The sequence below is a fragment of the Macrotis lagotis genome, chromosome 1 (genome assembly GCF_037893015.1).
Source record: "Macrotis lagotis isolate mMagLag1 chromosome 1, bilby.v1.9.chrom.fasta, whole genome shotgun sequence".
NCBI classification, from domain to species: Eukaryota; Metazoa; Chordata; class Mammalia; order Peramelemorphia; family Peramelidae; genus Macrotis; species Macrotis lagotis.
Genome location: NC_133658.1, coordinates 368,230,259 through 368,253,577, shown reverse-complemented (window position 1 = coordinate 368,253,577; position 23,319 = coordinate 368,230,259). Strand labels below are relative to the sequence as shown.

General features: G+C 34.2%; 1 long non-coding RNA gene across 2 annotated transcripts in view; it reads left to right on the top strand.

Moving 5' to 3' along the window:
- LOC141506003 (uncharacterized) overlaps positions 1–23,319 on the top strand; it is a 227,361-nt gene that overhangs the window by 83,474 nt on the left and 120,568 nt on the right. The window lies entirely within an intron of this gene.

Here is a 23,319-nt window from a genome sequence, read left to right as displayed (position 1 = left end):
TTTATTAAACAATATCATAGAATCTCAAAACTGGAAGAGAATATAGAGATTTGGTCAGTTTGACCTTTAGTTGAATTAGGAAATCCTTCTAGGGAGCAGAACCAAAAGAACATTATGCACATTAAAAACAGCATTGTGAATTGATCAATCTTGATGGATGTAGCTCCTCTCAGCAGTTCAGAGAGCTAGGACAACGCTAAGAAATAAGCTATGGACATTGCTATCCTCAAAACAAAACAAAACCCTACAGAATCTAAACAAATACTTTATTCATTTTTTAAAAATTTCTCTTCAGTATTTCTTTCCTATATCATGGTTTTTTTTTTCTTTTCCTTTAATCCTAACTCATCATCCCCAAAATAGCTAAACACATGTGAAACACAGATATGTAAGTATAATAATTACCTGACTGCTGCTGAGGGGAAGGAGGTAGAAAGGGAGAGTGGAAGGAAATTATGTAACCTAAAAATATAAATAGGCATGTTGATATATGTTTAAAAATTTTCACAACATGCAATTGGAGAAATAAAATATCAATTGGAAAACAAAAGAAATTCCATCTAGATATTCCCTAAGAAAAAATAATCAGGCTCCATGTGAATACCTCTAGCAATGGGAAATTCACTATCACTCAAGAAACCCATTCCATTTTTGGCCTTGTCTAATTGTTAAGATTCATTCCTCGACTTTCAGAGTCAATGCTGTTTTTGTATTACCCATAATAGCCAATACAAAAGAAAGAGAAGCCTTGAAGCTCCAGCCCATTACTCCTAGTGGTGACTCAACAAACAAAAGAAATTGGATCCCTTTTTCATGTGATCTTCAAAGCTCTTCAAATATTTGAAAAAAGCTATCATGTTCTCCTCCCACCTACTTTGTTTTTACTTTTCAGACTATCAGCCCCATTTTTTCAACTGATGTTCATATTGCATCATGTGTTGACACAACCTGTTCATTCTTCCTGGTTTCATTCTGCCCAGAATCTAAACGGACGGGGGAAGTTGTGATCAACTTTTCCTTGCTTCAGGACACTTAGCCTGTGACAAGATAATGAGACCTAGTTGATTAATTTCTCATATTGAAACTGTGGTCCAATATATCTCCCATGTCCTTAACATGAACTGTTTTAAAGTTTCATATTATTAATTGTATCTTATGATCCAAGCTGTCAGTCATCTAATTGTCTGTCGTCTGTTCTGGAAGAAGAACAAAATGACATCACTATGTTAGAGACAAGCTACTGGGTGTCCTACCTTCCTCATGATAGAATTGTGAGGTACTAATGACACTAAACATTCTTTCTACTGCTTTCTGATTTAAATGAGTTATTGCAATTACTATGTATTTCACTATCCACATCTTCTGGATTGCTATGGAATAATGGCTCAATTTGAAGTTGTATTCCCCATGAGGAGAAAGATTTCAGTTCCAACACTCTTTAAGCTGCTCTCTCTTGCCCTGGGGAAGTTTTATAGATGCAATAATAGGTCCAATATAGAGACCCCTCCATACCAAAGTCCCAAGATGAGAGGCAAGCTTACTTGGACAAAGAGCATACTTGAAGACTAGAACATAATTCCATTACTACTACTCCTCTCTAGTAAATTAGAAATTATGAATTGCTTGCCTAGTAGGAAACTGCTGTAAACCTTTTAACAAATGTCATTCAAAAATCAGATATGCTCATTATTGGGCTAGATCATTGATTTTTTTTTTTGCTTCATCCCCTTTCTACAAGGGGAAAAAAACAAATGAATACATGTTCAAAAACAGGAATAGAGTCCTAAAGACCCTAATTAGATGAAAATAAACAGGAAGCAACAAGTAACACGACCAGTCAGGAGAATGAATTCTTTAAAAAACTATACAAGATTTAAGTGCTTATAGTGTTTTCTTTTCACCTCTTATGTAAATTGAAGAAATTAGAATGGATGCTACCTTGGATACCTTTTAACTCTCATGTTTATATAGAATTCATAACTGACTCCCAGATTTTTTTCTGCCAATAGGCCAGGGAGTTGAACAGGAGGAAGAGAATGGGTTGGTTTACATTTAAGAAATTTCTCAGTGCTTTCAGTGATAAGGAATAATTGTTTTTCAATGAAATCCTATTTCTTTAACACCACTGTTCTCTTGGTATTACCATTTAATTTGCCATTTAACATTCAAATCATTGATAACCATTATCTTGGAAGACTCTAAATTGCATATGACCCCAAAAGGAAAGTTACAAAAATCAGTAGAAAGTCACTTGGTATGTTTAAGGAGATGTTAATATACTATCCCACAAAAAGTATTATAAGAGATACATTAATGTCATATATAAACAAAGAAGAAACTGATGTGATTATGTTATAAGAATGTAAGATGTAGAGCTAGGATCTATGGACCTATGACATATATATATGTATATATATATATATATATATATACATATATATGTATATATTTTAAAAGAGAGATGAAGGTATAACCTGGGATCTTCAGTGGACATGCAAGGAAGAATATAAATAAAAAACTTAGAAGAGGGAGGGATAGAGGAGTTTTCATCTGAAAGGGGTTTATTTATCCATATCAGTGAGGTCACAGATGCATCCAAATGTTGAAGTAGTCATTCCTTCTTCTATAAGAGACAGTGTATTAAATAATGTAATTCCAAAGTAAATTTTCACTACTCTTTGCTGTTCAGTTGTTTTAGTCATGCCAACTCTTATTGACTTCATTTGAATGTTTTTGTAAGTTAAAATACTGGAGTAGTTTGCCATTTTCTCCTCCAGTGGATTCAATTTCTCAAGAAATCAATTAAGTGACTTTCCCAGGGTCACACAACTAAGAAGTGTCTGAAGCTGCATTTGAACTCAGTTCTTCCAAATTCCAGGTTCAGTGCTGGAATCCTCTGAGCCACAGGTTGCTTCTAAGTACTCACTGAATTGTTAATTTATGATACTATGAAATGGAGGCATATGTGCCCAGTTCTTTGGGTACTCACTAAGATCATAAACAAGGATCAGGGAGAGAAGGAGCAAAAAGCACAGAAAGTACAAAATCAAATAGTAAAAGAATGGGATACAAAAGCATAAGATGTAGGGATGAGGGGAAGGTGTGGTGAAAGAAGAAGGGCAGCCTGGGGGAAGCAAATGGGAAATGGGGAGGAATAACTCATGAAATCATGGATTATATTTGGGAACACTTGGCAGCATGGTCCCAGATAGAGAGTGAAGAGTACTTGGTTGAAAGGAGTTTGGTAATATTTTTTGTAGAATTTACGAGGAATACAGACCAATTTTATCCAGGTCACCTTGAGGTAGGGTCCTTTGCATGTCCACATCATTTCATATTTGTCAGCAAAATTCTAAAGTTAACAAGTCTATGTCATCTCAAAATTCTCAGAATCATTGGGCATTCTGTTGATCTCACTAAAGATTGTTTAGGATTTATGTGACCAAAGGATCCTGGTAGCAAGCCTACATGACTTCCTCCCATTTAGCACATACTTTCAGAATGTGATTTTTGGTTAAAATGTTATACAATTTACAAGTTCAGTTCCTTTAATCTTTGGGATTATCTGAATATGTTTCTAGGTTCCCCTGGGTAATCTTACTTGGTGATATTTTATATTGATTAATTAAAAACTCAATTACTATGTTTACTACAAGGGGAAGTCTGATCAGGAGAACGAGAACAATATATAATTTTAAAATACTTAAAATGTATGAGAATTGTGTATGAGAATCCAATGAAAGTCAAAAAATGCCTTCTTCCTCCAAGAAATTTATATTCTAATGTGAGAGAGAACATGTAAATAACTAGTTGCATACAAAATAAGTAGAAAACAGATGGGAGGTAACTTCAAAGGAGGAAGACGTGGGATTTGATTTAATTTTTGAATGAGATCAGGTAAACTAAGATGTGGCAAAGCTGAGAGGGCACTTCAGGCAATAGGGGAAAGCCAGTGCAAAGGCATGAAGATGGGAGATAGAAAGTCATATGGGAGGAATGGCAACTAGGCCATGGTAGTAGGATAGAAAGCTAAACCTGGAATCAGGAAGACTGTGCTTGAATTTAACTCCTAATATTTATTATCCTAGTTTTATAACTTTGGGCAAATGACTTTATATGAGAAAGTTTCAGTTTCCTCTTTTCTGAAATTGGAATAGCAGCATCCATCTCACAGAATTATGAGAATCAAAGGAAGTACTATACATAAAACTTTTTGCAAATTTCAGAGTGCTGTGTAAATATGATTTATTTTCTCATATTTGGCATAAGATCAGAGATTTAGAGATGGAAGTAATGGCAGTCATCTAGTCAAAACACTTCATTTTACAGGTGAGGAAACTGAGGTCCGGATTAAGAGAATTGTTCTTCTGATGTGCTTTTGGATTTGTGTAAAAGAGACATGGTACAGGTACAAGTTGCTATTTAGGTGACTGGAGAAGTCCAGTGATAGAGATCAGTATCAGAGCTTAGGCTTCTTGAGAATGATTTAAATCAATCTCAGAATGCTGGAAATTTGGGTTTAGTATTTGTTTCTTCAAATCTCAAAATGTTGGAAGGGAAATTTGAGCTTGATCCTACTTCCCCATCCATTCCTATAAAGATAATGAGTGAATGCTTACTGCCTAGGGAAGAGATGCTATTAGACTCACCAGCATCAGCACTTTTCTATTCACCATCTCTCTGGACCTGAGAGGTTGCTCAGGTGCAGCCTGTGGTATATAAAGCATCATGCAGAGCATTTTTCAACTCTTCTTTAGGAGATAATAGATTTCTACTTTTTCACTTGTTAACAAAACTGAGGGAGACAGAAGTGGATAGCAGAATGGATTAAAATCAGAATTTTGCAATACATTGTTTACAATAAATACATTTGAAGCATACACACAGGGTAAAGGTAAAAGGTTGGAGTGAAATATCATGCCTCAGCTAAAGTAAAGAAATTTGGGGTAGCAATCCTTATTTCAGATACAGTAAAAGCAAAAATCAATCTCATTAAAAGGGATAAGGAAGAAAACTACATATTCTTTTTTTTGAGGATTTTGCAAGGCAAATGGGGTTAAGTGGCTTTCCCAAGGCCACAAAGCTAGATAATTATTAAGTGTTTGAGGCCAGATTTGAAGTCAGGTACTCCTGAATCCAGGGCTGGTTCTTTATCCACTGCATCACCTAGACACCCCAAAACTACACATTCTTAAAAGGCACCATTGGAAATGAAGCTATATCATTACTTAACATATATGTACCTAGTGGTAAAACATCCAAATTCCTGAAGAAAAGCTGAGTGAATTACAGGGATACATAGACAACAAAACTTTAATAATGGGAGACTCAGAACTAGATAAATCTAACCATAAAATAAACAAGAAGGAAGTTAAGAAGGTGAATGAAATCTTAGGAAACTTAGATATGAGAGACCTCTAAATAAAACTTAATGGGGATAGAAAAGAATATACCTTTTTCTCAGCAGTACATGGCACCTACACCAAAAATGACCTTGAATTAGGGCACAAAAATGTTATTCAAATGCAGAAAGGAAGAAATAATAAATACACACTTCTCAGAGCAAGATGCTATAAAAATTACATGTAAAAAGGTCAGAGAAAGCTAAACCAAGCACTAATTGGAAATTAAATAACTATCATAAATAATGGGTGCATCAAACAGCAAATAATAGAAATCATCAATCATTATACCTAAGGAAATGATAATGAGACATCATGCCAAAATTTAAGGGATACAGTCAAAACAGTTTTGATGGGCAACTTTATATCTCTAAATGCCTATATGAATAAAATAGAGAAAGAGGAGATCAATGAATTTGGTATGCAACTAAAAAAAAGCTAGAAAATGAAGAAATTAAAGATCCTAAATTATATATCAAATTAGAAATTCTGAAAATCCAGGGAGAGATTAATAAAATTGAAAGAGAGAAAACCATTGATCTCAGAAATAAAGATAACCAAATTACTGGTATCAAAACTGAAAAGTGTAAATTAATCACTAGTGAGAAGGAAATTAAAGAGATAATTCAGAGCTAATTTGCCAAACTTTATGCCAAAAATTTGGATAACTTAAGTGAAATGGATGAATATTTACAAAAAAACAAACTTCCCAGATTAACAGAAGAGGAAATAAATTATTTAAGTAAGCCCTTTCAGAAAAAGAAATGGAAGAAACCATCAATAAACTCCCTAAGATAAAATATACAGGTCTAGATGGATTTACAAATGAATTCTACCAAATATTTTTTCTTTCTTTTTTAAAACATTATTTATTTATATTGAATTTTGCAATATTGAATTTTTCACCTAATCTCGTTTCCAACCCTCCACCCCGCACAGAAGGCAGTCTGCTAGTCTTTATATTGTTTCCATAGTATACATTAATCTAAGTTGAATGTGATGAGAAATAAATCATATTCCTCATCCATTTCACCTAGCTTATCAAATTTATTGACATAGAGTTGGGCAAAAATAATTCCGAATTTTATTTTAATTTCTTCCTCATTGGTGGTGAATTCACCTTTTCATTTATGGTACTAGCAATTTGGTTATGTTCTTTTTTTCTAAATTAAATTAACCAGGGTTTTATCAATTTTATTGTTTTTTTTCATAAAACCAGCTCTTGGTTTTGTTTATTAGTTCAATAGTTTTCTTGCTTTCAATCTTATAAATTTCTCCTTTAATTTTTGGAATTTCTAATTTGATATTTAATTAGGGATTTTTAATTTGTTCTTTCTCTATTTTTTTAGTTGCATGCTTAGTCCATTGATTTCCACTTTCTCTAATTCAAGCATTTAAATATATATCCCCTGTCAGCTGCCATGGCTGTATCCCATAAGTTTTGGTATGTTGTTTCATTATTGTCATTATCTAGGATGAAATAATTATTTCTATAATTTGTTGTTTGATCCTCTCATTCATTAAAATGAGGTTATTTAGTTTCCAATTACTTGGGTATATATCTCCCTGGCCCAATATTGCATGTGATTTTTATTGCAATATGATCTGAGAAAAATATATTCACTATTTCTATCTTTCTGCAATTGATTATTACATTTTATGCCCTAGTACTTGGTCAATTTTTTGTGTAAGTGCCATGTACTGCAGAAAAGAAATTATATTGCTTTCTATCCCCATTCAGTTTCCTCCATGATCCTATCATATCTAAGTTTTCTAAGAATCTATTTATCTCCTTAACGTCCTTCTTGTTGATTTTATGGTTAGAATTGTCCAAATATGAGAATGGGAGGCTGAGGTCTCCCACTAGTGAGTTTTGCTGTCTATGTCTTCCTTTAGCTCTTTCAACTTCTTTAAAAATTTGGATGCTCTACCATTGGGTGCATGCATATTTAGTATTAAAATTACTTTATTGCCTATGGTACCCTTTTGGAAGATATAGTTTCATTCCTTACCTGTTTTAATACTATTTATTTTTGCAGCTGCTTTGTCTGAGATAAGGATTGTTACCCCTGATTTTTTCACTTCAGCTGAAGCAAAATATATTTTGCTCCAACCTTTTCCCTTTACTTTATATGTATCTCTCTGCTTCAAATGAGTTTCTTGTAAGCAGTATATTGTAGGATTGTGGTTTTTAAACTATTCTGCTATTTGCTTATGTTTAAGGGAGAGTTCATTCCATTCACATTCAAGTTCAAAGTTATAATTACTAACTCTTTATTGACCTCCATGCTACCTTCCATCTGTTTGTATTTTTCCACTTTTCCCTCTTTATTCATATTCTCCATTATTTTGTTTCTAAGTACCACCACCTTCAGTATGTTTCACCTCCTATATCAACCCCCTTCCCCTTTCTTTCCCTTTTTGCTTTTTCCCCTTTTTCCTTCCCTTCCTTCTATTAGTTTCCACTTTCCTACCCCTCCCCTTTTCCCCTTTTCCCCATTTAATACTTGAATGGTAGGATAAGTTTCTTAACTGAACATATGTATGTTAACTTTAAGCCAAATATGATGAGAGTAAGATTCAAGTGGTTATCACCTTCTCTCTTCTTCCCCTCTATTGCAATTTATCCTTTGTACATCTTAATTAATGAGATTTATCCCATTCAGTCTCCTCTACCCTACTGTCTCTTTATTGCCCCCTCTTTTTAATGAGGTACTGTTTTTAAATCATTCTATCTGAATCACAGAAAAGTCATAAGTGTCTATCACTTCTGGCTAAGTGTATTCTCTCTAATAGATTAAAAATTCTCCAGAGTTATTAGAGTCTTTCTCCCAAGTAGGGATATAGGCAGTTTCATCTTATTGGATTGTAATTTTTTTCTTTACCCTATTTTTTACCTTTTCAGGTGTCTTTTGGGTCTCCACTTTGAAGCCCAAAATTTCTATTAAGCTCTGTTCTTTTTATCAGGAAAATTTGGAAGTCCCTTATTTCATTAAATGTCCATCTTTTCCATAGAAGAGAAGGCTCAATTTTGCCAGATAGTGAATTCTTGGTTGCATACCAAGCTCCCTTGCTTTTTAGAATATCACTTTTCAGGCTCTTTGATTCCTTAATGTTCATGCCACCAGGTCCTGTGTAATCTTTACTGTGACTCCTTGGTATCAAACTTGTTTCTTTCTACTGCTTTCAAGGTTTTCTCTTTTATCTGATAGTTCTGGAATTTGGTTACAATATTCCTTGTTGTTTTCATTTTGACATCCCTTTCTGGAGGGAATCAATGTATTCTTTCAATAGCTATTTTGACCTCTGGTTCAATGATGTCAGGGAAATTTTCCAGCACCAAATCCTGTAATATTAAGTCCATTAAGCATTTTTTTTCTCTTGAACATTTTCAGGGAGACCAATGATTCTTAAGTTGTTTCTCCTACTTCTATTCTTGAGGTCAATGGTTTTGGCAATGAGGTATTTTACATTTTCTTCTATTTTTCCACTTTTTGGTTTTGTTTAACAGATTCTTCTTGTCTCATGAAGTCACCAGTTTCCACAAACTCCATTTTTTTTATAGAAGAATTTTCTTTATTTACCTTTTGCAACTCTTTTCAATTGGTCAATTATATTTCTGAAAGAGTTTTCTATTTGACCAGTTGAGGTTTTGAGAGAATTATTTTCTTTTTTGCCTTTTTCCCAATTGAATTTTCCCAGGATTTTTTGTCTTGTTGCACGGTGTTAATCTTCTTTCCCAAATTTTCCAATTGATTTTTAAACTCCTTCCTGATTTCTTCAAGGAAGTCTTTCTGGCCTGGAGACCAAATCGTATTCTCCTTAAAGGTTCTAGATCTCTCTGAGTTAGGGTTTTAACTTTCTAGTAGTTTTCTATGGAACCCCCTTATTCCTGGCTTCCCTTCATTTTCCTAAGATCTTTTGTTGGGGCGGGGCTGATTCACAGAGGTTTGGTGTTGGGATCCCTAGAGGCTTTGCTTGTTTGTCTTAGTAGCTCCAAATGGGCTGGCTAGTAGGGAGTGCTATTTGCTTTCTCTGGAGTATCTGTGACCTTGATTTCAGGCCTTTTCCTTGTAGGGGGTGGATAGTGCTGCTGGATAGTTTTTCCTTGACTAATGTGGGCTATACCCTGGGTCAAAATAATTATTCTCCCTGTTCAACTGATGGAGTTCTGGTGCCCAAGCCTGAGCCTAGGTGAGAAGGGGTGGGCTATTACTGTGTTTGTTCTTGGAAGAGGGTTCCCATGAAATGAATGTATGGAGTCTGAGGTCCTCCAGACCAGAGGAGCCCAGAGGATTGATGTCTGCAACTTTCAGCTCTGGAACTCATCCTCCAGCCCTGCTGGAGTGCCCTAGACCATCTGCCCCACAGCCAAAGCCTCCATGCCCCAGTTAATTGTTGGAGGACAGCTCCCACAGTAAAAGTTTCTACAGCTGAGCCTAGGTTAGTCCAGTTCTCACCCCATTGGGGCAGGCTCACTGCTCTCTGCCTCTGACTCACCCAGAATCCTCAAAATCAAACCTTTAGTTAGTCATTCTTTTCCTAGCTTTTTTTCTAGGTTTTGTTAATCAAATTTCTGTTAAGAGTTTTGTTTCATATTATACATAAGGAAAGATCAGGAGACCTTAGCATAGTGCTTGTTTTCTCTTGGCCATCTTGACCCTCTAACAAACATTTAAGGAACAATTAATTCCTATTCTACAGAAACTATTTAAAAAATAGGAAAGGAAGGAATTCTGCCAAACTCGTTTTATGACACCAACATTTCTTTTATGACACCAAAATGTGCTCATATCTAAACCAGGAAGAACCAAAACAGACAAAGAAAAGTATAGACCAATCTCCCTAAAGAATATTGATGCAAAAATCTCAAATAAATTTTAACAATGAGACTACTAGGGTAATACCCAATGACCAGGTAGAGTTTATCTGAGGTAGGAAGAGATGGTTCAACATTAGGAAAACACTCAATATAATTAAGCATATCAATAGCAAAACCAACAAAAATTATATCATTATCTCAATAGATGCTGAAAAAATCTTTGATCCATTCCTATTAAAACACTAGAATGTTCAGATATAAATGGAGTTTTCCTTAAAATAATAAATAGAATCTATCTAAAACCATCAACAAATCTATGTAATTGGAATAAACTCGTAGCATTTCCAATAAACTTTGGGGTGAAACAAGAATACCTATTATTACTACTACTATTACTATTACTATTACTATTACTATTAGTATTACTATTACTATTACTATTCAATATAGTATTAAAAATGCTAGTAGTAGCAATAGGAGTAGAGAAAAAAATTGAATACAGAATTGGCAATGAGAAAGCAAAACTTTCACTCTTTGAAGATGATATGATGAGAATGCATGAAAATCATAGAAAAAAACCTCCTTGAAAAAATTAAGAAAGTCCGTAAAGTAGCATAATGTAAAATAAACCCATATAAACCACCAGCATTTCTATATATGAAAAAAAAGCCCCAGAGCAAGAGTTAGAAAGAGAAATTCCATTTAAAATAACTGTAGACAACATTAAATACTAGGGAATCTACCTTCCAAGATAAACTCAGAAACTGTATGAACACATTTAAAACACTTCTCACCCAAATAAAGTCAGATCTAAAAAAATGGAAAAAATGTCAAATGCTCATGGTTAGTTCAAGGTAATAAAATAAAATGACAGTTCTACCCAGATTAAATAAATTATTTAGAGTCATACTAATCAAATTACCAAATAACTACTTTACCAAGCCAGAAAAAAAATTAGTAACAAAATTCATCTGGAGCAACAAAAGGGGAAGAATAAGAAGGGATCTGATAAAAAAATGTAAAGGAAGGTGGCCTAACTCTACCAGATCTAAAACTAAACAGCAATCTACTATTTGACGAATCCAAAGACATCAGCTTCTGGGATAAGAACTCCCTATTTGGCAAAAAATGTTGGGAAAGGGGCAGCTAGGTGGTGCAGTGGATAAAGCACCAACCCTGGAGTCAGGAGTACATGGGTTCCAATCCAGTCTCAGACACTTAATAATCTTTTTTAGGGTTTCCAAGGCAAATGGGGTTAAGTGGCTTGCCCAAGGCCACACAGCTAAGTAATTATTAAGTGTCTGAGACCAGATTTGAACCCAGGTACTCCTGACTCCAGGGCTGGTGCTTTATTCACTACACCACCTAGCCACCCCTCAGACATTTAATAATTACCTAGCTGTGTGGCCTTGGGCAAGCCACTTAACCCTGTTTGCCTTGCAAAAACCTAAAAAAAAATTTGGGAAAACTGGAAAATAGTATGGCAAAAACTAGGCATAGATCCACATCACAGACCGTATACCAAAATAAAATGGGTACAGGATTTAGATATAATGGGGAATACCATAAAAAAATTGATAGACCAAGAAATGCTCTATAAGATCTATGGAAAGAATGAATTTTTGACCAAACAAAAATTAGAGCACATTATAAACTACAAAATGAATGAATTTGACATATTAAAAGGGTTTTGTATTAATAAAACCCATGCTGCCAAAATTAGCAGGAAAGCAGAAAGCTGGAAAACAATCTTCACAACTAGGATTTATGATAAAAGTCTTACTTCTAAAATAGGTAGAAATTTGCATCAAAATTATAAGGTCACAAGTCATTCACCAATTGAAAAATAATCAAAGGATATGAAGAGACAGTTTCCAAATGAAGAGATTAAATTCATGTAGTAAGAAATGAATATTAAAGCAGCATTGAGTTATCATCTCAAAGGGAAAATGATCAATTTTGGAATGGTTGTGGGAGGATTGGTACATTGATGCACTGCTGGTGGAGTTGTGAATAGATTCAACCTTTTTGGAAAAGATTATGGAACTATGCGCAAAGAGTAATAAAACTGTTTATACCCTTTGTTTGACCCAGCAATTCAAACTCTAGGTCTATATCCACAAGAAATTATAAAAAAAGGGGAAAGTCCTACATGTTCCAAAATATTCATAGCAGCTCTCTTTGTAGTAGCATAGAACTGGAAACGGAGGGGATGCCCATCAATTGGGGAGTGGCTAAACAACTTATGGTATATGAATACTATGGAATACTATTGTTCTATAAGAAACCATAAATTATCAGACCCTGGGAAAGCATGGAATGAAATATAGGATCTGATGCTGAGTGAAAGGAGTAGGACCAAGTGAACAATGTACACATCAACAACATTGTGATATGAGCAACCTTGATGGAAGCAGCTCCTCGCAGCAGTCCAGAGAGCTAGGAAAATTGTATTAGACTGGCTATGGACTATATTATCCCCATCTAGAGAAAGAAAAAAAAAACACATATACACATACACACTTACACACAAAAACAACCCTTCAGAATCTAATGAACACTTTATAAAGATTATCTCTTATGTATCTCTTTCCCTTAATCCTAATTCCTTTTACTCAAAATTACTAATCTGTAAACATGTTTATCAAAATATTTATGTATGTTGCTAACCTGATTGTTTGCTACTGAGGGGAGTGGGGAGGAAAGGGAGGGTGGAAGGAAATTTTGTAACTTAAAAATACACATGTGCATGTGGAGAAAAATAAAAATATAATTTTTTAAATATTTTTTAAAATTTATTTTTATTAAAGATATTATTTGAGTTTTACAATTTTCCCAATCTTACTTCCCTTGCCCCACCCCCTTACTGAAAGCAATCTGTCAATCTTTACTTTGTTTCCATGTTATACATTGATCCAAATTGAGTGTGATGAGAGAGAAATCATGTTCTTAAGAGCCAAAAAGTCTAAGAGATAACAAGATCAGACAATAAGATAACTGTTTTTTCCCCTAAATTAAAGGGAATAGTCCTTAAACTTTGTTCAAACTCCATGGCTCTTTATTTCGATACAGATGGCACTCTCCTTTGCAGACAGCCCAAAATTGTTCCCGATTATTGCACTGATGGAATGAGTGAGTCCTTCAAGGTTGAACATCACCCCCATGTTGCTGTTAGGGTATACAGTGATTTTCTGGTTCTGCTCATCTCACCCAGCATCAGCTCATGCAAATCCCTCCAGGCTTCCCTGAAATTTCATCCCTCCTGTTTCTAATAGAAAAATAGTGTTCCATGACATGCATATACCACAGTTTGCTAAGCCATTCCCCAATTGAAGGATATTTACTTGATTTCCAATTCTTTGCCACCACAAACAAGGCTGCTATAAATATTTTTATACAAGTGATGTTTTTAGCCTTTTTCATGATCTTTTCAGGGTATACACCCTATAGATGTATTGCTGGGTCAAAGGGTATGCTCATTTTTGTTGTCCTTTGGGTGTAGTTCCAAATTTCTCTACAGAAATGTTGGATGAGTTAACAGCTCCCCCTGTAATAGTGTCCCAGGTTTCCCACAACCCTTCCAACAATGATCATTATCCTTTGTAGTCATATTGACCAGTCTGAGAGGTGTGAGGTGGTACCTCAGAGAAGCTTTAATTTGCATTTCTCTAATAATTAATGATTTAGAGAAATTGTTCTTATGGCTGTGGATTGCTTTGATCTCCTCATCTGTAAATTGCCTTTGCATATCCTTTGACCATTTGCCAATTGGGGAATGGCTTTTTGCTTTAAAAATATGACTCAATTCTCTGTATATTTTTTGGAAATGAGTCCTTTGTCAGAATCATAAATTGTAAAGATTGTTTCCCAATTTACTACATTTCTTTTGATCTTGGTTACAGTAGTTTTATCTGTGCAAAAGCTTTTTAATTTAATGTAGTTGAAATCATCTAGTTGGTATTTGGTGACATTCTCCAACTCTTTGTTAGTCATAAACTGCTCCCCTTTCCATAGATCTGAGAGGTAAACTAGTCCTTGATCTTCTAATTTGCTTATAGTATTGTTTTTTATGTCTAAGTCCTGTAACCATTTGGAGCTTATCTTGCTAAAGGGAGTTAGGTGTTGTTCTAATCTAAGTTTCCTCCATACTATCTTCCAATTTCCCTAGGATTTTTTTTATCAAACAGAGAGTTTTTATCGAAATAGCTGGAATCTTTGGGTTTATCAAACAGCAGATTACTATAATCGTCTCCTGCTTTTTCATCTAGTCTATTCCACTGGTCCATCATTTTATTTCCTAGCGAATACCAAACAGTTCTGATGACTGATGCTTTATAATATAATTTTAGATCAGGTAGGGCAAAGCCCCATTCTTTTGCACTTTTTTCATTAAGCTCCTGGAAATTTTTGACTTTTTATTTCACGATATGAATTTACTTATAATTTTTTCTAACTCATTAAAATAATTTTTTGGAATTTTGATTGGTAGGGCACTAAACAGGTAGTATGTTTTTGGTAGAATTGCTATTTTTATTATATTAGCTCTACCTATCCATGAGCAGTTGATATTTGCTCAGTTATTTCAATCTAATTTAATTTATGTGAGAAGTTTTTTATAATTGTTTTCAAAAAGGTTCTGAGTCTGTCTTGGCAAATAGACTCCCAGGCATGTTATATTGTCTGAGGTTACTTTGAATGGGATTTCTCTTTCTAGCTCTTCCTGCTGTATCTTGCTAGACACATAGAGAAGTTCAGGATTTATGAGGGTTTATTTAATAACCTGCAACTTTGCTAAAATTGCTAATTGTTTCCATTAGTTTTTTGAATGAATGCTTGGGATTCTCTAGGTAGACCATCATGTCATCTGCAAAGAGTGAGAATTTTGTTTCTTCCTTCACAATTCTAATTTCTTCAATTACTTTTTCTTCTCTAATTGCTGAAGCTAACATTTCTAATACAATATTGAATAGTAATGATGATAATGGGCACCCTTGTTTAGCCCCAGTCTTATTGGAAATGCCTCTAGCCTCTACCCATTGAATATAATGCTTGTTGATGGTTTCAAATAGATACTGCTCATTATTCTAAGGAACAGTCCATTTATTCCTACACTCTCTAGTGTTTTTAGTAGTTATGGATGCTGTATTTTGTCTAAAGCTTTTTCAGCATCTATTGATATGATCATATAATTTATGAAAGGTTTGTTGTTGATAAAATTGAGTATACTAACAATTTTCCTAATATTGAACCAACCCTACATTCCTGGGAGAAATCCTCCTTGATCATAATGTATTATCGTAGTGATAACTTGTTGTAATTGTTTTACTAAGATTTTATTTAAGATTTTTGCATCTATATTCATCAGGGAGATAGGTCTATAATTTTCTTTCTCTGTTTTATCTCTTCCTGGCTTAGGTAACAGCACTATATTGGTTTCATAGAAAGAGTTAGGCAAATTTCTATCTTTCCTTATTTTCCTGTAGAGTTTATACATAATTGGAAACAACTGATCCTTAAATGTTTGGTAGCATTCACTTGTGAATCCATCAGGCCCTGGAGATTTTTTCTTAGGGAGTTCAATGATTTTCTTTTGATTTTCTTTTTCTTAGCTAGGGTTGTTTAGGTATTCAATCTCCTCTTCATTTAACCTGGGCAACTTATATTTTTGTAAATATTCATCCATTTCACTTAGATTATCAAATTTATTGGCATAGAGTTGGGCAAAATCATTTTGAATTATTTCTTTAAATTCCTCCTCATTGGTGGTGAGTTCACATTTTTCATTTATGATACTAGAAATTTGGTTTTCTTCTCTCTTTTTTTAATCAAATTGACCAGAGGTTTATCAGTTTTATTGGTTGTTTCATAATACCAACTTTTGGTTTTATTCATTAATTCAGTAGTTTTTTTTGCTTTTGATTTAATTAATTTCTCTTTTAATATTTAGAATTTCCAATTTGGTATTTAATTGGAGATTTTGATTTGTTCTTTCTCTAATTTCTTTAGTTGCATGTTTAATTCATTGATTTCTTCTTTCTCCAATTTATTCATGTAAGCATTTAAAACTATAATATATCCCCGGAGAGCCGCTTTGAATGAATCACATAGGTTTTGGTATGTTGTTCCATTATTGTTAGTACCTAGGATAAAATGGTTAATTCATTCTTTAATTTGTTTTTTGGTCCACTCATTCTTTAAAATGAGGTTATTCAGTTTTCAATTGGGTCTGTATCTCCCTGGCCCAATATTGCATATGACTTTTATTGCAATGTGATCTGAGAAAGATGTAATCACTATTTCTGTCTTTCTGTAGTTGATCATTAGGTTTTTTATGTCATAGTACATGGTCAATTTTTGTATAAGTTCCATGTACTGCAGAGAAAAATGTATATTCCTTTCTATCCCCATTCAATTTACTCCATAAGTCTACCATATCTAGTTTTTCTAACAATGTATTTATGTCCTTAACTTCTTTCTTGTTTATTTTATGATTTGATTTATCTAGATTTGAGAGTAGGACGTTGAGGTCTCCCACTAGTAGAGTTTTGCTATGTATTCCTGTAGTTCTCCTTTAAGAATCTGGATGATATCCCATTGGGTGCATATATAGTCAGTGTTGAAATAACTTTATTGTCTATGGTACCTTTTAGGAGGATAAAGTTTCCGTCCTTATCTCTTTTATCACTATCTATTTTTGCTGCTTCTTTGTCTGAAATAAGGATTGCTACCCCTCCTTTTTTTTAGTTCATATGAAGCAAAATATTTTTTGCTCCAACCTTTTACCTTTATATGTATCTCTGTGCCTCAAATGAGTTTCTTGTGAGCAGCATATTGTAGGATTCTGTTTTTTAATCCATTGTTATTTGCTTATGTTTTAAGGGACAGTTCATCCATTCACATTCAAAGTTATGATTACTAATTCTTTATTGCCCTCCATGCTATCTTCCCTCTATTTGTATTTTCCCCCTTCCCCCCTTATCTGTATTCTTCAGTATTTTGTTTCTGAATACCACCCACTTCAGTGTGTTTGCCTTCCTATATCACCCCTCACTTTCTTTTCCCTTTCCCTTTTTCCCTTCCCTTTCTTTTGTTAGTTCCCCTTTTTACCCCACTCCCCTTCCCTTTCTACTTCCCCCTCTCCCCTTTTCCCATTTTAATACTTGAAAGGTTAGATTTTTTTAAGTGTGTATAAATTGACTTTAAGCCAATTCTGACGAGAAGATTCAAGGGTTTCTCATTTCCTCCCTTCTTCCCCTCTATTACCATAGGTATTTTGTACCTTTTAGTATAATGAGATTTACCCAATTCAATTCCCTCTCTCTTCCCATCTCCTTCCTGTCGCTGTTTTTAAGGAGGTAATGTTTTTTAGATCATTCTATCTGAGTCATAGAACATTCTGAGTATTTGTCACTTCTAGCTAAGTACATTTTATCTAATAGAGTTAAAATTCTTGAGAGTTATTAAAGTGTTTTTCCCAAGTGGGTTTAAAGTCAGTTACATCTCTTTAGATAGCAGTCTCATGGATAGATCATAAATTTCCATCACTTCTGGCTAGGTATATTATCTCTTTTAGAGTTACAATTCTCAAGATTTATGTGAATCTTTTTTTCATGCTGGATTATAGCCAGTTTCAAGTTATTGGATAGTAGTTTTTTTCTTTTGCCTCCCCACCTTTTTTAACCTTTTCATGTGTTTCTTGAACCTCCTGTTTGATGTCCAAATTTTCTATTTAGCTGTGGTTTTTTCATCAGGAATTTTTGGAATTCTTCCATTTCATTAAATGTCCATCTTTTTCCCTGGAAGAGAAGGCTCAGCTTTGTGAGTTAGTGGATTCTTGGCTGCATTCCAAGCTCCCTTGCTCTTTGGAATATCTCATTCCAGTCCCTTTAATCCCTTAATTTTTATGAAGGCAGGTCCTGAGTAATCCTTACTGTGGCTCCTTGATATTAAAATTGTTTCTTCCTGGCTGCTTGCTGGATTTTCCCGTTTATCTGATAGTTCCCGGAATTTGGCCACAACATTCCTCGGTGTTTTCATTTTAGGATATTTTTATGGAGGGGATCGATATATTCTTTCAATAACTACTTTGCCCTCTGGTTCCATTATATCAGGGCAGTTTTCCATCACTAGATCCTGTAATATTAAGTCCAGGCTTTTTTTCTCTTCAATGTTTTCAGAAAATCCAATAATTCTCAGGTTGCTCCTCCTCGATCTATTCTTCAGGTCAGTGGTTTTGCTGGTGAGGTACTTTAAATTTTCTTTCATTTTTTCTATTTTTTTATTTTGTTTAAGTGGCTCTTGCTGTCTCATGGAGTTATTAGTTTCTGCAGACTCCATTCTTTTTTTAGGGAGGAGTTCTCTTCATTAACCTTTTGCAACTCCTTTTCCAATTTGTCAATTCTACTTTTGAAAGAGCTTACCATTTGACCAATTGAGGTTTTGATAGAATTATTTTCCTTTTGCATTTGCCCAATTGAGGATTTGAGAGATTTATTCTCATTTTGTATTCGACCAATTGTATTTTCTAAGGGTTTGTTTTCTTGTTGCAATGTATTAATGTCTCTCCCAAATTTTCCAGTTGATTTTTAAACTCCTTCCTATTTCCTCAAGGAAGTCTTTCTGTGCCGAAGAACAGATTGTATTCTCCTCAGAGGTTCTAAGTCTCTCTGAGTTAGGGTCTTTTCCTTCCAAGAATTTTTCTATGGCTCTACCTTTCCACTCACCCTTCTTCATTTAGCTAAAACCTTGAGTTGGGGAGGGGCTGGTTCACAGGAGCTTGGGATCACTAGAGGCTTTACTCATTGAATGCAATTTCTATGGCTGGCCTGTAGGAGGTACTGGTTGCTATCTCTGGAGTGTCTGTGACCTTGATTGAGGCCTTCTCCCTTAGCTCGAAGGGAGGGTTTGGAGCTATTGAATTCTTTTGCCTTCAGTCAATGGTGGGTTACCCTGGGGTGAGGTCATTCCTCTCCATATTGTCAGCTGAGATGGTTCTTCTTCTCACACCCCTGTGCCTGAGGCAGAAGTATTCTGCTATTGTTTGTTCAGGGAAGAGGCCTCAGCAGTAATGGAGGCATGGACTCCTCAGACCAGAGGGGCCCAGGGATAGTGTCCACAGCTCTTCTGCACTGGAACTCTCCCCCCAGCCCTCTCAGCAAGTTCCAGAGGGACAGCACCATCACCAACAGCTCTGTTCCCACCGCTGATCCAGCAGGTCCAGCTTTTCGGCCCTCAGACTCCCTGGCTCCAATTCAGCCATTAATCTGGCTGATCTGGGGCTGATCCCCCCTCTGAGCCCAGACTCCCCCACCTGAATTCACCCAGTGCTGCTGCAGGAGACAAGGAGGTAGATGTTCTTTCTCCTGGCTTTTCTTTCTGCATTTTGTGAGTCAGATTTCTGTTAAGAGGTTTCTTTTATATGATAGATGGGGAAAGATCAGGAGATTTTAGAACTGTGCCTATCTTCTCTCCACCATCTTGCCCAGAAGAGAAAATAAAAATATACATTAAAAAATTGTAGAAGACTTCCTTCCCTGGGTTTAAGATACCCTCTGACCTCTGAGATTGAGATTTAGAAAGGCTGAGTTTAAATTTCTGTTTTCATCACTTCTTTGATATCATTAATTACATCTCTTTAATTAATTAACTTCCTCATCTAATCAATACAATTTAATTCTAAATGTATCCAGAAACAGTATATCACTAGAGAAGAATCAGGAAGGCCTGAATTCAAACCCTGCCTTAACAAGTTGATAAAATGTAACTTATACCTATACTAGCTATCAAAGACATACACACATACATGCATATATCTGCATATATACATAAATAATAAAAATATCTAACTAAATATATATAGACTGCTATATATGTCATATATATGCATATATATATATATATATATATATATATATATATATATATAGTCCAAAGCACTTTTAAAACTCTCAAAAACTGTATAAATATTAATTAATATTTTCCATCAAGCACCTTCTGTGTACAAAGCTTTATATTCAACCCCAAGGATACAAAGGTGTAAAATAGCATAATTGTTGCTCTCAATGTACTATTTAATAGAACACCAAACTGGATGATCTCTTTGTTTCTATATAGCCCTAACATTCCTGGATTTACTTTTACTCCTATCTAAATGGATGTGCTTTTTCCTGGGGGAAGAGGAGAGAGGTTGGCAATTACAGAGTTGAACAGGGGGAAGTAGCAGGAAGAAGCTGTTTATGATCTTCTTGTTATATTTTTGCCCTTCTCTGCTCTCCTTTAGGAACTCTTGCCTTGTGTATTATTCATTGTATTAATGAACTTAATACATATGAAAGCATCTCCCCATACTTCTATCCACTTGGCTAATTTCTAACAGGAACAGTTAAATTCACAAAATGAATTTGTACTATAAATGTACTATATAAATCAAATTTTTGCAAATGTGCATCCTGGACATTTACACTGACACTCAATTCTTCCTAAATTCTTTCCATTCCTGGCCTGGGGTCTGGTTCATTCATTTTACTTGTGCTCACTTTGTTAAATTTAAGTGTTTTCCCTGGAGGGTGACCATATTGCCACAATTCAACTCTAAGGATTCTTTGTATAAGTTTGATGCAAACGAGATATTTGGTCTCCTGAAACTCCTACCAATGTGCTTCTATTTGTACAAAATCACCAACAATGACATAATCAACTCTTTTTAAAAAGTTTTTTACTTTCTTTTTTCAATTGTACACAAAGGTAATTTTCAACATTGATCCATTCACAAGTTTCTGAGTTTCACATTTTTCTACCACTCTTCCTTCCTTCCCCCTCTCCACATGGTAGTAGATAATCTCGTAAAAGCTGTAAATATATATATATATATATATATATATGTATATATATATACATATATATATATATTTTTTTAAACATATTTCTGTACCATTCATTTCGTGAAAGAGGAATTAGAACTAAGGAGGAAACTGAGAAAATGCATAAAATAAATTTTAAATATTGAATATAGTATGCTTTGTTCTGTGTCCTGACTCCATGATTTTATTTGGTTTTATATTTTTTTCTAGATGTGGATGTTATTTTCCATGACCAGTCTCTTAGGGTTGTCTTGAAAGGAGCTGCATCCCTCATAGGTGACCCCTTTCACAATGTTGTTGTTAATATGGACAATATTCTCCTGGTTCTACTCACTTTACTAAGCATCAGTTCTTGCAGATCTTTTCAGACTTTTCTAAAGTCACTAAAGTCTCATGTTTTCTAATAGCACAATGGTACTCTGTAACATTCATATATCATAACTTTTTCAGCCATCCAACAATTGATGGGTATCCCCTCAATTTCCAATTCTTTGCCACTACAAAAAGAGCTACAAATAATATTTTTGTATGTGTGGGTATTTACCCCTTTTTGTGATTTCTTTGGGATATAGTATAGTAGTGGCATTGTTGGATCAAACAGTATGCACAGTTTTATTGCCCTTTGGGCATAGTTGCAAATTGTTCTCCAGAAAAGTTGGATTAGTTCAAAACTCAACCAAGAATACATGTCCAAGTTTTCCCAATTCCTATCCAACATTGATCATTTTCCTATTTTGTTACCGTAGCCAATCTGATAGGTGTGTTGTTGTTTTAGAGTTGCATTTCTCAGAGTTGCTTTAAGTTTTATTTCTCTAATAAATAATCATTTGGATTTTTTTCAGTGATTATAGATATCTTTAATTTCTTCAACTGAAATTGTCTGTTTATATTCTTTAACCATTTCTCAATTGGAAAAGTGACTAGATTTCTAAATCTTGTACCATTTTTACCTTATTTCAATATAGAGTGTGAGAGTGGGTCTATGCCTTGTTTTGGGTATGTTATTTTCCAGTTTTCCAAGCACTTCTTGTTAAATGAGTTCCTATTGCAGATGTAAGAGGCTTTGGGTTTATCAAACAGTGACTTACTATAGTTGTTTACCACTGTTTCTTTTGTACGTATACTATTCAGCTAATTCACTTCTCTTTTTCTTAGTCAATAGCAAGCAGTTTTGATGATTGTCACTTTATAAAATAGTATTAGATAGGTTTCAGCTATGTCACCTTCCTTTGCATTTTATTTCTTTAATTCCCTATAATAGTCTTGACTTTTTGTTGCTCCAGATGAATTTTTCTATTACTTTTTCTAGCTCTGTAAAAATAGTTTTTGGTAGTTTTATTGGTATGGCACTGAATAAGTAAATTAATTTATATATAATTATCATTTCTATTATGTTTGCTCCATCTAACAATGAACAATGGACATTTTTCCAGTTGTTTAGATCTGACTTTATTTGTGTGAAAAGTGTTTTGTAATTGTATTCATATAGTTTCTGGGTTTGTCTTGGAAGGCAAATTCCCAAGTATTTTGTATTGTCTAAAGTTAATTTAATTGGCATGTCTCAATCTCTTGCTGTTGGACTTTATTGGTTATATCTAGAAATACTGATGATTTTATATAGATTTATTTTATATCCCACAACTTTCCTAAAGTTGCTAATTGTTTCAAGCAGAATTTTAGTTGATTTTCTAGAATTGTCTAAGTATGCCATCATATTGTATGAAAAGGGTTAAAGATTTGTTTCTTCATTACTTCTTCTAATTCTTTCAATTTTTTCTAGAGTTAAAATTTCTAAAACAATATTGAATAATAGTGATGATAATGGGCATCCTTATTTCATCCATGATCTTATTGAAAATGCTTCTAATTTACCCTATTACTTAATGATGATTTTAGATAGATACTACTTATCATTTTAAAAAAAAACTTATTTATCCTCATGTTCTCTAGTATTTTTTAGTTGAAAATGGGGACTGTATTTAATTCAAGGATTTTTTGCAGTATCTATAGATATAATCATATGATAGCTATTAATTTTGTTATTGATATAGTCAATTAAGCTGATTATTTTCCTAATATTAAACCATCCCTGCATTCCTGGTATAAATCACACGTGATCAAGATGTATTATTCCAGCAATAACTTGTAATCTCTTTACATTAATATTCACTAGGGAGATTGGTCTATAATTTTCTTTGTCTATTTTGGCTCTTCCTAGTTTAGGTATCAGCAACAT